The sequence below is a fragment of the Equus asinus genome, chromosome 4 (genome assembly GCF_041296235.1).
Source record: "Equus asinus isolate D_3611 breed Donkey chromosome 4, EquAss-T2T_v2, whole genome shotgun sequence".
Taxonomy (NCBI): domain Eukaryota; kingdom Metazoa; phylum Chordata; class Mammalia; order Perissodactyla; family Equidae; genus Equus; species Equus asinus.
In genome coordinates this window covers 91,954,389-91,970,512 of record NC_091793.1, presented here as the reverse complement: position 1 = coordinate 91,970,512, position 16,124 = coordinate 91,954,389, and the positions used below count along the sequence as shown (strand labels likewise).

General features: G+C 42.3%; 1 long non-coding RNA gene across 1 annotated transcript in view; it reads left to right on the top strand.

The window, feature by feature from the left end:
- Positions 1-12,975, top strand: part of LOC123285264 (uncharacterized) — a 30,972-nt gene extending 17,997 nt beyond the window's left edge. The window contains exon 3 of the long non-coding RNA XR_011502810.1: positions 12,840-12,975. This is a non-coding gene — a long non-coding RNA (uncharacterized lncRNA). The remainder of the gene's footprint in view (positions 1-12,839) is intronic.
- Positions 12,976-16,124: the final 3,149 nt, after the last annotated feature.

The window sequence follows — 16,124 nt, the reverse complement described above, 5'->3', positions numbered from 1 at the left end:
GTAAAATACAATCCACCTGTACTCCAGGCCAGTGACATTGGCAGGTGGAGAGCAATGAGGAGAATGGGAGGAGATGGGAACCTCAGGAGGATGGGGTCCAGCCACACGTAAGAGTTTGAATTTAATCTAAGTGCAGTAGGAAGCCATAATTCTGTCTGTTTTTACATGCATAAATTTAGTAATATTAAAATACAAATTTAGTCTTGTAGAGATACACCAGTGAAAGTAAAGAGACCGGTTGCCAAGTTGTTGCAGTAGTTGAGGTAAGAGATGATGGCAGCTTGGATAAGGGTGGTAGCCCAGGTAATAAATAAAAATGGAGGGATTCAGGATCTACTTTGGAGTTAGAATCACTGGAACTTGCTGGTAGGTTGGATGTGTGGGTAAAGAAAAGAGAAGAATTAAAGGTTATTCCCAAGTTTTGGTTTAATAGTATCATATACTGAAATGGGAAAACTGAAGGTGGAGAAAAGCAGGAGTCCTACTGTATCCTCTTCAATTCAACCAATCAATTAAAAATCAATAAAGTATTTTCTGATTCAGTCCTTAAGTATATACTTAAATGTAAAGCATTCTGCCAGGAATAATATGTATTCCCTCCTCGTGTAACTTATAATTGAGGGAAGGACTAGTTGAGGGAGGTGTGGGTAACACTTATGAGGGTGTCATCCATGAGGAAAGGCAGGATAGGCTTTTCCATGAGAGAGTTACTTGTAAAGTGCAAAAGAGTGTAAGTGAGATGATTTCTTGCTGGACTAAGGGAGAAAAAAAAAGTATAATAGAGGAAGTGTTATTTGACATGGGTCTCTTAAGAGAGAGAGATGGCATTCCAGGCAGAAGGAATTGTGTTCTCAAGGACAAGGCGGTAAAGAAGTTTAAAGCATGTCCAAAGACTAAGGAAGGGGCCGGCTCCGTGGCCGAGTAGTTAAGTTCACGTGCTCCGCTTTGGCGGCCCAAGGTTCGGATCCTGGGCACGGACATGGCACCGCTCGTCAGGCCACGTTGAGGTGGCGTCCCACATCCCACAACTAGAAGGACCTGCAACTAAGATATACAACTATGCACTGGTGGGGGCGGGGGGGGGGGGCAGGGTTTGGGAAATAAAGCAGGAAAAAAAAAAAAAAAGATTGGCAACAGTTGTTAGCCCAGGTGCCAATCCTTAAAAAAAAAAAAAAGACTAAGAAAGAGAACAGTTTGGTTCTGATTGATTGATTGATTCAGTCATTCAACATTTTTTTTTTTTGAAAACTTAGTATATGCCAAATACTGTGTTACCAGCTGAGGACTCAAAGGTGTCTGAGATACAGCCCTTTCCCTCAGGAGGTTTACTGCCTCGTAAGTGGTGTTGAATGAATTCAGTGAACACATGGGAAAGAGATATGAAAACAAATACTTATTCATTCATACATTTTGTCATTCATTCAATACATATATATCAAGTACCTACTATATACACTGTACTAGGACTTGCACACTGTTCTAGGACTTACACTCTAGGACAAATGGATGTGCTTATGGAAGCACTAGGAAAGGATCAGGGAAGTTCTTCTGGCTTTAATTTGGGGTGTGGTTGGGGTTGTCCAGGGAAGACTTTACAAATAAGTCAACTTTTACACTAGAGTAGTTAGAGTTCAGACCAAAATATTAGGCAAGGACCGTACTATGGAGGGCCCCTAATGTCCTTACAAGGAGTTTGACTTAATTCATTCAGTGGCATTGGGAAGTCACTGAGGGATTCTTGACCACTCGAATGACAGAATTAGAGCTTTAATTTGACTCGTTAATTTGATGCAGGCAGAGCTAAAATAAGGAGAAACAGGGAAAGGAGGAGAAGTTTTGAAAGACCAGTAATTCCACTCCTAGGAATATGCTCAAGAGAGTTAAAAAATATGTCCACACAAAAACTTGTAGAGGAATGTTTACAGTAGCATCATTCATAATAGCCCCAAGTAGAAACAACTCAAATATCCAACTGGTGAATGAGTAAAGAAATGTGGTATATCCATATAATGGAATATTAATCAGCTGTAAAAAGGAGTAAGTCACTAATTCATGCTACGACATGGATGAACCTTGAAAACACGCTGAATGAAAGAAACCAGACACAAAAGGCTACATATTGGAGATTCTATGTGTTTGAAGTGTCTAGAATAGGCAAATCCATAGAGACAGATAGTAGATTAATGATTTCGGGGGCTGGAGGGAGGGAGGAGTGGGCAATGACTGTTAATGGGTTTGAGGTTTCTTTCTGGAATGATAAAATTGTTCTGAAATTAGATAGCGGTGATGATTGCACACCTCTGTGAATATAGCAAAACCCACTGAATTGCACACTTTAAAATACAAATTTTATATGTGAATTATATAACAATAAATATGTTATTTTTAAAAGTGAGTGGCTTTAAGACATGATACAATTACCAGGATATAGAGGACATGAGGAGGAGCATATTTGGGGGGAAGATGAGTTTGGGACATTTTGAAGACATCTATAAAACACACAGGTATAAATATCCATCTTAAAAATTTCATTTCCAACTTAAAAAGAGGTATATGTAGGTATTGTCTGCACGGAAATGATTACTGGGACCCTAGGAGTGGATAAATACTCTGAGTGAGAAAGTAAAAAGGGAAGAGATCAAGTCCAAGATAAAATCTTGAGAGATGTTATAGGAAGACAGCAAGGGAGAGAACAGTTCTAGGAAGAAAAACTATTTGGAAAAAAGCCTGAGGAAAGAAGGAGGCTGGAACACATGAAGAACTGAAATATAAGGCCAATGTGGTAAAGCCCAGAGGTAACTCAGGAGGAAACATGAGAGGCTGAGTCATCAGAGATGAGTTTATATAAACCTTGTAGGCGGGGCTGAGGATGCTTGGTCCTTAACCTAAGAACAATATGAAGCCAATAAACAGGGAGAGTTGTGATTAGATTTTCATTTTTAAAAGATCACTCTAGCTACAGTGTGGAGAATCATTTGAAGAGGGTTCAATCAAAATAATCCTGGTGGGAGATAAGAACTTGGACTAGGATGGTGATAGAGTAGTTAGATTTCAGAGATAAAATTATTACTTGGTGATGATCGAATATGGATGGTGAGGAAGACACAGGTGTCAAGGAAAATGCCTTGTTTTCTGGCTTTTATTGAATTGTGGTGCCTTTAAATGGAATAGAAGAGGAATCCATTGTGAAGAAATGGTGTTTGTCAAAATCCGAGCAGAGCTATTGAGAAGAAAATTATCTATACAAGACTGCCGCCCAGTAGAGCATTCTGAGCTGAAGATAACTTAGGAGTCATTATCATATCGACAGTCACTGAAGTCACTGAGGAGTAAGATTGATTAGGGAGAGAATACAGCAAGAAATAAACAGAACCACTCTAGGACTATGAGTCTGATGACCATAGTGAACTTGAAGAACAATCAGATTGAGGAGAATGAGCCACTAAAGGAGAAAGAGAGAGATGAGTTTGGTCAGAGAAACAGAAGGAGCACCAGGATAATCCCATGTCATGGTAACCAAGGAAAGAGAGTGTTTCTAAGAGAAAGGGATGATCAGCAGAGATGGACGGTTTGGATGCTGCTAGGAGGTCAGTAAGGATAAAGACTGAAAAATGCTGATTGTGAAAACTTGATATAATTCCATGGTGAAAATGTACCATAAGTAAATTAAATTACAGAACCTAAACATGGACACCACCTTTGAATGAGGAGGTGTGATCAGTGTTGACTGTTGTTGCACATGGTTTGTCAATGTTAAAACCAGTTCCTGATGAGGTTTAGGAAACTGAGACTTGGTGGCTTTCCAAGTAGCTCAGTAATAAGGCACGACTCAGCCACCCAGAGGGTGTTCCAGAGGTGTACTTTCCAAACCTGTAGTCCCCTGGGTCCTCCCTCTCCAGAACCTCCATCCAGAGAGGACCAGGAATGTGGAAACAAGTTGGGAATTCCCCATAATTTTTGGTAGTCCCTAAAATCAGGGAGGGAAAACATCCACATCTGACTCACCAAATCTTTGGGTCATACAAAAAAAATATGTATTCCTGGGGCCTGGCCCCATGGCTGTGTGGTTAAGTTCACGTACTCTGCTTTGGCAGCCCAGGGTTTCACCATTTTGGATCCTGGGCACGGACCTAGCACCACTCATCAAGCCATTCTGAGGCTGCATCGCACATAGGAGAGCCAGAAGGACCTACAACTACAATATACAATGATGTACTGGGGGGCTTTGGGGAGGAGAAGAAAAATAAATTAAAAAATTGGCAACAGATGTTATCTGCAGGGCCAATCTTAAAAAAAAAAAAAACGAACGTATTTGTTAAATAATAAGTTTATCTTTCCCTTTCTCACATACCCCACTCCCACCTCCGGCAGCCTAAAAACTCATGTTCTAATTCCTGTTTGCTGAAGATATAATTGGTCAGTTTTGGGGGCGGGGGGAGTTATCCAAAGAGATGGGTAACAGTACTAGCAATGAAAATTACAGGATTGTCCAACCATTTTGGCAAAATTTTCATAATCCAATAATGACTTCAGTATTGATTGTTATCTGAGGTAGGATGGTGATTTTCTGTTATTTAAGGTAATTCAATCCAAGCAAAACATAAGTGTTATAAAAATTTATACTTTGAGCTAGATCTATTTTATATGCATTTGAAAGCTAGCTGTATTTAATCACTTTTTATTACGTAAGCTAATGATGTGGATAATGTTGTTGACTTTTTATTCATCTCTTAATGGGTAGTTTCAAAGCTAAACCACGTAAGAGCCCTCCTACAGTGCTACCAAATGATATGATCAGAATCCTATAGGAAGATGCCAAATCATTCTTCAAGATCCACAACCCTCAGTTACAGAGACGATAAGAGGAAGCAGCAAAGTATTTATGGGATCTCTTGCAATTGCTCAAGAAATATTAAAGTGTCTTTCTGTTTGATTGCATACAGCTTAAAAATACACTGTGGGTAAAAGCTAGGCTGCCTTACCAAACTTCTTTTTCCAAGTGTAATTAACAACATTTAACTTTCGGGGGGGTGTGTGCACTTTCAAATTAAGGTGCAGTCAACCTTTCCTTTTTCAGAGGCTGTAGCTCAGCTATCATGTTTTTGTTTTTTTTTTTTTTTTTTTGAGGAAGATTAGCCCTGAGCTAACGTCTGCTGCCAATCCTCTTTTTGCTGAGGAAGACTGGCCCTGAGCTAAATCCGTGCCCATCTTCCTCTACTTTATATGTGGGACGCCTGACACAGCATGGCTTGTCAAGCTGTGCGTAGGTCCACACCCAGGATCTGAACCAGTGAACTCCGGGGCGCTGAAGCAAAACGTGTGGACATAACCACTGCGCCACTGGGCTGACCCCTGGGCTATCACGTTTTTGAAGTATACAGACCCTCCGCTCCTCTGTCTCTTTTTCTCCTCTTCTTTTTTTCTGTTGCCTGTTTTTGAGATGTGTCATCCCTTGTTAGTAATTCTGCTTGGCAAGGGAGTAGAGAAAGGAGCCAAAACTTAATTCCATTCATTTTGCCTCTTGCTAACAGCAATGGTAGAAGATTTATTACAGGAAGAGGTTGGAAATATTGGCTGAAATGGAGTTCAGGGAATATAGTGTATTTCGATTATTTGCGCTCTCTGATCTTTAGCCAAATAATCCAGTCCTGGGCACTCAGTCAGCTGTTCAAGTCTAATTATCTCAGCTGTGGGGGGTCCACATACCTGCTTCCCCCTTCTGTACCTGCTTTATCAACCCACCTTCGTCAGCAGGCCTACGCATTACTAACTCTACCTGAAGAAAGGCAGCACAAGCGACGTCTGCTGCCCGCTACCTTCACAGCACTCTAAGAAGAGTAAGACTTAATTACAGCGTTGAAGATGCAGTCCTTACAGGTGGCTTAGAATCACCTGGGGATCTTGTTAAAATGCAGATTTTGACTCAGGCGCTCTGGAGCGGGGCCTGAGATTCTGCACGTCTAACAAGCTCCCAGTGATGCTGTGTCGCTGGTTCATGGACCCACACATTTGAGGAGAAAAGCTTAGAAAAACTGTGGTAGACATTGGTAAGCAATATATAAGAACTCATTCTCCTTTTACATAAATTTCAGGATATAGGTAATAAAGGTCCTCCATGGTGCATTTTTCTTTAAATACAGAAAAATGTACTTTTTGCTATAAATCAGTAGATTTCAAACATTTCCTTTAAAAAAAATTTATTTTATTGTAATGGGAGCACTTAACATGAGATCTACCCCCTTGACAAATTTTTTTTTTTTTGAGGAAGATTAGCCCTGAGCTAACTACTGCCAATCCTCCTCTTTTTGCTGAGGAAGACTGGCCCTGAGCTAACATCCATGCCCATGTTCCTCTGCTTTATACATGGAATTCCTACCACAGCATGGCTTTTGCCAGGTGGTGCCATGTCCTCATCCGGGATCCGAACTGGCGAACCCCAGCTGCCAAGAAGCGGAATGTGGGAACTTAACCGCTGGACCACCAGGCCGGCCCCCCCTTAACAAATTTTTAAGTATACAATACTGTCTTGCGAACTACAGGTTCAATGTTGTACAGCTGATCTCTAGAACTTATTCATCTTGCTTAATTGAACCTGTATATCCTTTGATTAATGACTCCCTATTTCTTCCTCCCCCTGACCCCAGCAATCAGCATTCCACTCTTTGATTCTACGAGTTTGACTATTTTAGATACTTCGTTTAAGTGGAATCATACAATATCTGTCTTTCTGTGCCTGGCTTATTTCACTTAGCATAATGTCCTCAAGTTTCATCCATGTTGTCACATATTGCAGAATTTCCTTCTTTTTTAAGGCTGAGTAGTATTCCATTGTACATATATATCACTTCCAGCTTCACCCAGGGGAAGGAAGGTGTTGGTTTATGCATCCAGCACCCCAACTTTTCCAAGGCGGCTCCCCAGAAGACTGGCCTCTTTCTTGCTGGTGTTGGAATTCTGACAGGTTCAGCATAGTCTGTCCACCTGGGGGGAAATGGAGATGGCCGCTTGGGCTGGTAGACAGCGTGGATCCTCCCCCTGCTCAGCACGGAGCAAGCAGAGGAAAAAATTTCAGCTCTCAGTTTCCTCCTGGAGAGGGAAAGAGTTGAGTCCAACAGGTTTTCTTAAAAGCAGGACAGCTCCATTCTCAACAGAAATATTCTCAAAAACTTCAATGAATAAAACAGAGAGAGTGGTTATGTGAAGGGAGGATCCCTGGACCTGCCCATTTAGCCTCCCTTTCAGCTTCTCTCAGCCAGAAATATCTCAGTGGAACTCTGTTTTCCAAAGGACAATGACAAAACCCATTGGTGTAGGCTATAATTTGTATCTCCCGGCCAGTGCCACATTCAGCACAGATTTATTGAATGCCTCCTATATGCCAGGCACAAAGTGGGGCTTACATTCTAGTGGGAAAGACCAACAATAAACAGAATGAATAAATAAATTATATAATCTGTTCAAAGGTGGTAGGAGCTACGGAAGAAAATAGCTGAGTAAGAGGAATTAGAAGTCCTGGTGTGCATGGGGCAGGTGCAACCGTAAACAGGGTGCTCAGAGCGGGACTCATGGAGAAGGTGAGATGCAAGCAAAGACTTGAAGGTGACCCATGTCACACTGATGGTGCATGAACTCATGGTAAAAGGTTGCTGCTGAGACCCATCCTATGTGAAGATAGCCTAGAGGCCATCTAAAGGCAATCCATGATGGATAGTTGATCTCGCAGACCACTTGGCCTGGCCTGCGTCTCAGATCACAAGGAGGCATGAAGCCACACACTTGATTTTGTACTCTGTCATCTTGCAGAGCTCAATTAAGATTCTAGAGTCGGTATCAATTATTCATTCATTCATTTATCAAACCACCATGTTGGAGACTCTGTGCCAGGTACCCAGGATGCCAGAGCTCCATCAGCTGAGGTCCTACCTACTCCTCAAGATGCTTGCAATCTAGCCAGAGGTGCACGTGCATGAAATGGCAATCCAAAACAATGTGCTAAGTGCAAGGTAAAGTTATGCACCTGGGCCATGAGAATTCAGAGCGCATCAACCCAGGCTGGGGTGACGGAAGGCTATCTGACATAGAGGATGAGCAGGCCTCCAGTGATGGCAGTCCCCTCCCTCGTAACAAACCCGCTGGCTGAGTAACTGCCCTCCTCAAGTCTGAAACCCTTTATAAATATCAGGTTTTGACTCATGGGTTTGTTTTTTTTCCCCAAATCGTTGTTAATTCAAGTAAATTGTTACCTTCAGATATTCCTAGATTCCGCATTAGTGAAATGTTTTCCTTCATTTATAGAGTAATTTATTTTGCTATACATTCATTGTTCCTGACACTTCATAATGCTGAAATGCATTTTCTTGATTGTCTGTGGAGTTACCCAGGGGTAATAAATGTGTTGCTACATTTTGTAGACTGAAAAATGGCCTGCGTGAACGAGCAATAGCGAGAGGGCAGGCAGAAGGGGAGAGAGGGAACAGGAGACAGAGGTGCACAGAGAGAAAGGCGGAGAACACAGAAATAAGCCTGAGAGCAGGAAGAGGAAAAGCACATCTGTCCACACGATATAGCAGCCAAGTGATGCTTATGTCCAAGCGACATGGCCAGGAAGGCCCAGGGGTCAGCCTGCTGGTCGTCATTGCCGACACCTTTGTCTGAGACAAGGTGCCCAAAAGAGGAACCGGATAAATGGCACAATATCCCAGCACAGGGGGTTTGGGCATTGTGGGGACCAGACTTTTCGACTCAGATCAAAGAGGGAATCTCAGAACGGAAACCAGATTTCAAAGGATGTCACCAGAGCTCTGCAGATAGGCCAGCTCCATTCCCTTATTCTCACAGTCTCACCCCGGCTTTCCCTCATCCGGCTGTGATCCTCCAACATCGAGGTGTGTGTTCCCCCCAGGGGCTCAAGTGCATTTTTCTGCTTGTGAGAAATGGCAACACTTTGCCCCAAGGGGCTAGCACTCTGGCACAAAAGCTTGGAGTACTGGAGAGGGGGCTCCAGTGCTTTTTGCTCCTCTCTTTTCTCCACCTCCTGCTTCCTTCCCCACTTAGCAGCCCTCTGCTCCAAGAAGACAGAGCAACCAAAAATAACTAGTGCACTTACTCTCAATCTGCTGAACATTAATTAATCACCACCACCACCACCACCCCCCGCCCCCCAGGCTGGAGAAGCTTCATCCAGATTGTTCCTGGACTGTCTTGTGACACAGATGGGCACAGAGACAATTCTTGAGCGGCCCCACCCCTCCATTATCACAGATGTCTTTTTAGATGGGTGGTCATCAATCACAGAGCACTCCTCGGCATCTCTGAGCAGGCAGTCTCAACCCAGGAATGCTAAAGAGAGACAACTGCCTGTTTTCACGTCTGGCTTTACTTTAAATGCTTGTGGTTATAAAGGAACAAGCATAGTGAACACACGGCTCATCCCATCATTCTCTTTCTGACGGTGACATCGAGGGACAATGTAGAAAGTCATAGTTTGGAGAACTTTCCCCAGCTTACATTATCTTTTAACAGCCGTCTCAAAAAATAATCCTCAAGCTTCCCTTGCTTCCTTTCATAACCATTAGTGATATATTCTCCATGAATTTATTTCTACACTCTCAGTCCTACTAATTTTTCATAAGGAAATAGGTTCCTTAGGTTTACTATTGTGTAAAGTACTTCTTCATCTTTTGTGACTGTGCTAAATTTATCTCTTTAATCCCTCCTTCCAGTATGTAGTGAATAATTCTATGTTCTATACCCTGTAGGATTTGATTCATATATGTATTTATTTAATAAACATTGATTGAGCACTTTCTCCTGAAGACTAAAAAGTTCTACTTTCTTTTGTTGTAGTTTCCCTTCCCAGAGCTATATTCTTCTCTCCTTGCTTACCTACTTGTCCAGAACTGTGCCATCCCAGGTGGCATTATGTCTTTCTCGGTGATGGGCAGCCAGCACTTCCCAGGACCCCAGCCATGGATTTCCATGTTTCAGCGCAAAGATAAGATAATACTCTGTGTATTGCTCCCACTGCTCCTGCTAATGAGGGGCTACATTTTGTGGGTCTTTTGTTGCAACTATACGTTGTTTACTCCATGTTGTCTCTAGTTGTCATTAGAATTGTTCAAAATTACGCCTGAGTATTTAGATCTACATCACTCCTTTGGAGTACTTTTCCCCAGTGCCATTGCCTCCCTCTCGCTCACACGGAAATGCATTTGACATTTTAAAACCATATGCAAAGTCTAGAAGAATCTCACAGATTAGCATCTTACTGTCTGGAAGATTTCATCCTCTTCTGCTATCTAAGTTCAGATCAACTCAAAACCAGCTCCACCTAATAGTTCTTGATTTGCCCATTAAGTATTGTGTCAAATAAAAATTTAGCTTTGGGGCCAGCCCCATGGTGTCGTGGTTAAAGTTCACAGCACTCTGCTTTGGCAGCCTGGGTTCACGGGTTTGGATCCCAGGAGCAGACCTATACCCCTTGTCAGGCACACTGTGGTGGTGACCTACAGACAAAATAGGGGAAGACTGGCACAGATGTTAGCTCAGGGCAAATCTTCCTCAGAAAAAAAAAAAAGTGTTACCAATAATTTTTCACCCTCTATCAATAATCTATGATCACAGAAAACAAAGAAAGATATATCATCATTAGACCACAAATTATCAGTGTCATTCAAGCCAATAACTATAAAATCTTTCATTATTGAACTTTCTCTTACAGTTTTTCGTCGTCTTTGCCTCATCCTTTATCTTTCTATCAAAAGCACTGATAAAAATAGTAGAGATGTGAATAGCTGCCCAGATTAAAGCCAAATCCTTTATAAGCAAAGCGGTTGAAGCTATCATTTTCTATTTTGGTTAGTTTCCGAGAGTGAAAGAGACGCCTAGCTGCCCACCAAAATCCTTTCTCCTGGCACACGCCTAGACTTCATTTTACATCATCCCTTCTGGTTTGGAGCAGCCACGTGACTGAGCTCCAGCTAACTTCTATAGTGTTGAGCCACTGAATGTTTGGGACTATTTCATATCTCAACTTAGTCAAACCTGACTAATAAGAGGAATTATCTCCCTTAGAGTCATGTCTCTCAGCCAAGAGGGGTGATATCCATAATCGAAGAAGCAGATGTCCAGGCTGCCAAGTTGTGAGTAGAATTTCTAGAGAGAAAAGGACATTGCTACTTACTATTGCCAGCCCTAAGAGTGTGTGATTTTAAGAGATGGTAGCAAGTTTTACGGGGATGCTCATGGTGGCTAAGTCTCATGGTGGGTATTTCCCTGTGTCTAATTCATTGATTTTTCTCCCCAAGCTGTTTCCTTCATGGTTTCTATAACACATACAGTTTCTGCTGAAGTAGAAACATCCAGAAAGGCAAGGCCACAATTCTGTGAGTCTTGGTAAGTGAACAGTGTGCTGTAACCACCATTACAATCAGGATATAGGACATTTCCATCCCCCCAAAGTTTCCCCCATGGCCTTCGTGGCCATCCACTCCTGCACCTTCAGCTTCTAGCAGCCATTTTGTTTTATCTAGAACATCATACCAATGGAATCATAGAGTATGCATATAACCTTTTGGATGTGGTATCTTTCATTAACATAGAGCATGTAAACTTCACCCACTTTGTGGTGTGTATCAGTAATCGGTTCCTTCTTTATTGCTGATTATCTTCCATTATATTAGCATATCACAGTTTGCTTACCCATTCTGAGGGACATTTGGGTTGTTTTCAGGTTTTGGCTGTTACAAATAAAACATTCATGTACAGGATTTTGTGTGAACAGAGGTTTCATTTCACTTGGGTAAATATCAAGGAGCGAGGTTGCCGGGTTGTGTGGGAAGGAATTTTTAACTTTATAAGAAATTGTCAAAGTTTTCCAAAGTGATTGTTCCATTTTGCCTTCCCATCAGAGTTCTAGATTTTTTAAAAAAAATTTATCCATCCTAATAGTGCCATGGATTAATTTTGCCTATTCCAAAACATTGTATAAACGGAATCACTTGTCTGGCTTCTTTTGCTTAGCATAATGAATGCAAAATTCATCTGTGTTATTCCATGTACCAGCAGTTATTCTTTTTTGCAGCTGAGTCGTACTCCATCGTATGATATAGCTCATTTGTTGATGCATTCGCCTGTTGATGGGCATTAGGGTTGTTTCCAGTTTGGGGCTATTACAAATAAAGCTGCTATGGATATTCTTGTATTAGTCTTTTTTATAGACATATGCTAACCTTCACTTGGGTATACCTGGGAGTGAAATTGCTAGGTTACAAGTAGGTGTATGTTTACTTTTATCAGAAACTTCTGCACCCTATTTTGTGTTCTTTTTCTTAAGGAGACTCCTTGAAATAGTATAAGCTTCAGGTCCCATAAAGGTGAATCTGCCCGGCAAACAAGATTTCAATCAAGAGGCCAATGTCACACAGAGCCCCTTCGGTGAGCTAAGTCAGAACACACCAGGTGATTGTAAGAGTCATCAATCTTGTTTTCCCTGGATGCAGCATCCTGTTGGCAGTGATAGCCAGCTCTCTAACAAGACTGCGGGCCAGACCCGGGTAGGCAGCTTAGAACATGTGCCTTGCAGTCAGCACGTCTGTACATCCTGAGAGAAGGGGCAGTTGCCCAGGTAACTCAGGATCTTGATCCCTCTTGGCTAACTCTCAGCTAATTGGATATTACAATTAATACACCTTTGGGGCTTTGATATGTCTGGATCATGGCATTCGTTCTCCTACTTGCTGGGTGTTGAGACATGCCTGAAAAGTCATAAAAATATGATTTGTGACCCAACTTCTCTCAATTGCCAGGAAAGCCAATGCCCTCTTGTTTGTCCACGGCAGGGGAAGATGCACTAAGCAAGGAGTGTGTGCTACCTACCTGTGCCGGCAAGCCTGTCCCCACCACCTCTGGGTGGAGAAGACTGGTCAACAGCTTTGTCTCAGCTAGAGGATTTCTCCACTTACCAGAACACTAAACACTTGCCCACCCCTGGCCATGGTCTAACCCACAGCTCAGCTTATTTCCCAGCTTTTCTGGATCACTTTGCACTTGGTTCATTTTGGAAAATGATCCAGTGATGAAAGACATGAAGTTCGCCTATGGTTATTGCTACCCTCTCTGCACAAAGAGAGCACTCACCCCACCATACTCTGAAGAACATGCCTCTCATGCTCAGGGACGTGATTATAAGGGTCTGATTAACCCACCAGGGGCTCACACGGTTTTCAGTCAATGTAGCCATCCCTGGGCACTAGTCTTTCAGCTAATCCTATCAAAGGTTGTAGGCTGGGGGTGGGATGAGATTACAAATCCAAACATATTTACACAGATGTCTTTTTTAGCCCCATACACAGCCAGGATTGCATTTGCATCTTGTAACAAAATCATAATTATCACGGGCCAACTTAGTTAGAAACCTAAGACCAGGATGCTGAGAGAGAGAGAATGAAAGACAAAGAAAAGGGATGGAGATTAAGTGGGGGGAAAAAAAAGCTCATGAGGAAAGCCTTCCAGCAGCAATCAGCTGAGAACAGCAGGTTTGTGTTCAGCCTATGTGGTTATTTTCTGATTAGGCTGGGTTGTCTGCCTAATCAGATTTTCTGCTCCCCTGTTATCCATCTTATTAGGTTCTTTCCACATGTGCGGCTTAGGGTTCCCTAGCAGTCACAAGATGATTCAAAGTAACGACCAACAAAGGCACTTTCTGTGGGATAGTATTTATTAGGTTTATTCCGAGTCAGGCCTCTGTGACTTTGAATAAGTAAGAGGATAGATTTTCTTTCTCTGGCATTTAAGTCTCATGAGGAGTCTAGTTTTCATACAAATCTAATAACGGAAATAGTTTCTTGATTAATCAAAAAAGCTCCTCTGGGTAGAACCTGATCTAGTAGGATTCCCTTAACATAAATAAATATTACTCAAGACCTGCCGTGCGCCAAGCTCCAGGCCAGGCTGTAGACATGGCGCATACAGAATACACACAGTCTGTACCTATTAGTGTTCATAGTCTGGGAGACTATGACTCAGAGGAGAAAATGATTTTCTTTCACTGAAAAGTGCACTGGCGGAAGGGAGACAGGAAGTAATCTTTTGCATTGTCCTTGCTCTGCCAGGGGCGAAATGACACTAGGAAAAATGTTTTTTTCCTAACAGCCACCGCTGGTATGGTGATTCCTGCCTGCCCAATGCAAAAATCAGAATACCCTTGTGAGTGTTTATGTGAAGATCTTTTGAAGATAAATTAAAATGACAAAAAGTCTTCATGCAATCATTCTATACTTTTATACTTGACTATTTGCCATAGGAATGATGAGAACAATCTGTAAGAAATAGTGTTTTGAGGAAAATGTATTAAAGTCTAAGACAACTGCATTACACAGTCGTACACAAAGTCATCTTATTTCAGACTCCATGACAAGCGAAATATGGCTATTTAGCAGAGAAGGCATATTCTGCCCTATGGCTAAAAAGAATTGAAGTCCAAATCAAATGTGAGAAGATTCGACTTCTCTTTAAATGCCATCTACAGATGGTTCCTAGCATGCCTTCGGCTGTTTTACAGAGTCACACACTACACAAGCCCTTCTTAAAGACCACAATATGTTAAAGTGCTTAGAGACCCTTCTAAGAGGGACGGTATACAAATATCCCTTACTTGCTACTAAATTCAACTATTACTGCAACAAAATTTCTCATGATTGAAAAGAAAAAAAATTCCTGTTTGCCTGTGGAGTTTTTTGGTTCAGAATCTGTGCTTCAGGCATAGAAATTTGCCTTAGGTCCAGGATTTAAGATTGTGGAGTTCACGTCTGTTTAAAGTAGAATGGGAAAGGGACAGGTGGAGATGGCCGGAAGGTGATCTGCTTTGGGAATCAACCTTCCAGGAATGGCAAGTTCATGCATAGCAAATATGAATTCTGTAAGAGAAGGAGGGCAGCTCCTGGAGTCGGGTTCCTGTTCCAATATTTACACAGGCCAAGAGTCCAGAGCACTCTGCAAACTGCTGCAAAGCAGTCCCACCTTCCCGTTGTGTGGAAACTGCGAGTTAAAGCAGGGGCGCAAGAGGAGATGAGTCCTAGAGGCACCAGCCTCTCACCACTCCTCTTCTTGCCTGCATGACACACAGACTGGCTTCCAACATGTGCTGTGTTAATTCTCCTTATCTCTATTGCTGTCCCAGTCCCAAACTCTTCTGCCTCCTGCTCCAGGACCCTCAGGCTTTCCAGTTCAACAACACCCCCACTTCAGATCTCTCCACCCTCTCTCTAGCTACTTCCTGTATCTCCATTCTGTTGCAGACAGCCTCCTGGGTTATCAAACTTTCTTCCATATTTATTTTCTCCTAAAATCTGCCTTTCCCTTTATCCTCCGTGACAGTAGGGAATCTCTCCAGTGGTACCACTGTCTCCATTTCTCCCATCCTATACCCCATCACCAAGCCCTGAGCAGGGGTCAGTAAATGCCTTACAGCTACTTTAAAACTGTCAGCCCATTGCCTTTCCTCTTCAACTGCCTCCCTTGGTGGTCGCATCATCTAATTATGAGATGCTCTCACCAGCTTCTCCTCTAAGCCCCCAGGATCCCCCCATGCTCGGTGATGCCAGTCTGGGAATTAAAAATGCCAAACTCAAACAGCCTATCAGACACTTGAACTCCTAGGCAAAATCTCCAATGTGATCAGCCCGTACTTGAACACCCTGGCTATAGGAAACACTACAGCAGGAGTCACGCTTTCCATTCTTAAACAACTGTAGCTATGTGCAAAGTCTTTAATAAGCTGAAATCTATAGTCCTCTAATTAATGTTACTGTTTTAGTCCTGCCTTTTGAAGCTCTATAAAAGAAGTTCAATTGCTTTTCTCATATGACAGCCCTTGGACCACTTAGAAACTTTTATCTTATTCCTGCTAAGACTTCTCTACTCTAGGCTAACCAACTCCAGGGCCTTGAAATTTTCTGAATATAAGACATTTTTGGGTTTCTTCCCCCATGTAATTTCTCTCCCCGTGAACATTCTCCAGATTATGCATGTGGCACACAGAACTGTACACGTTGCTTTAAGTGTGATGTGATTGGTGGAACTACCTCCTCCCATCCAGAGATGGTCTTTCCATAAACACAGCCTAA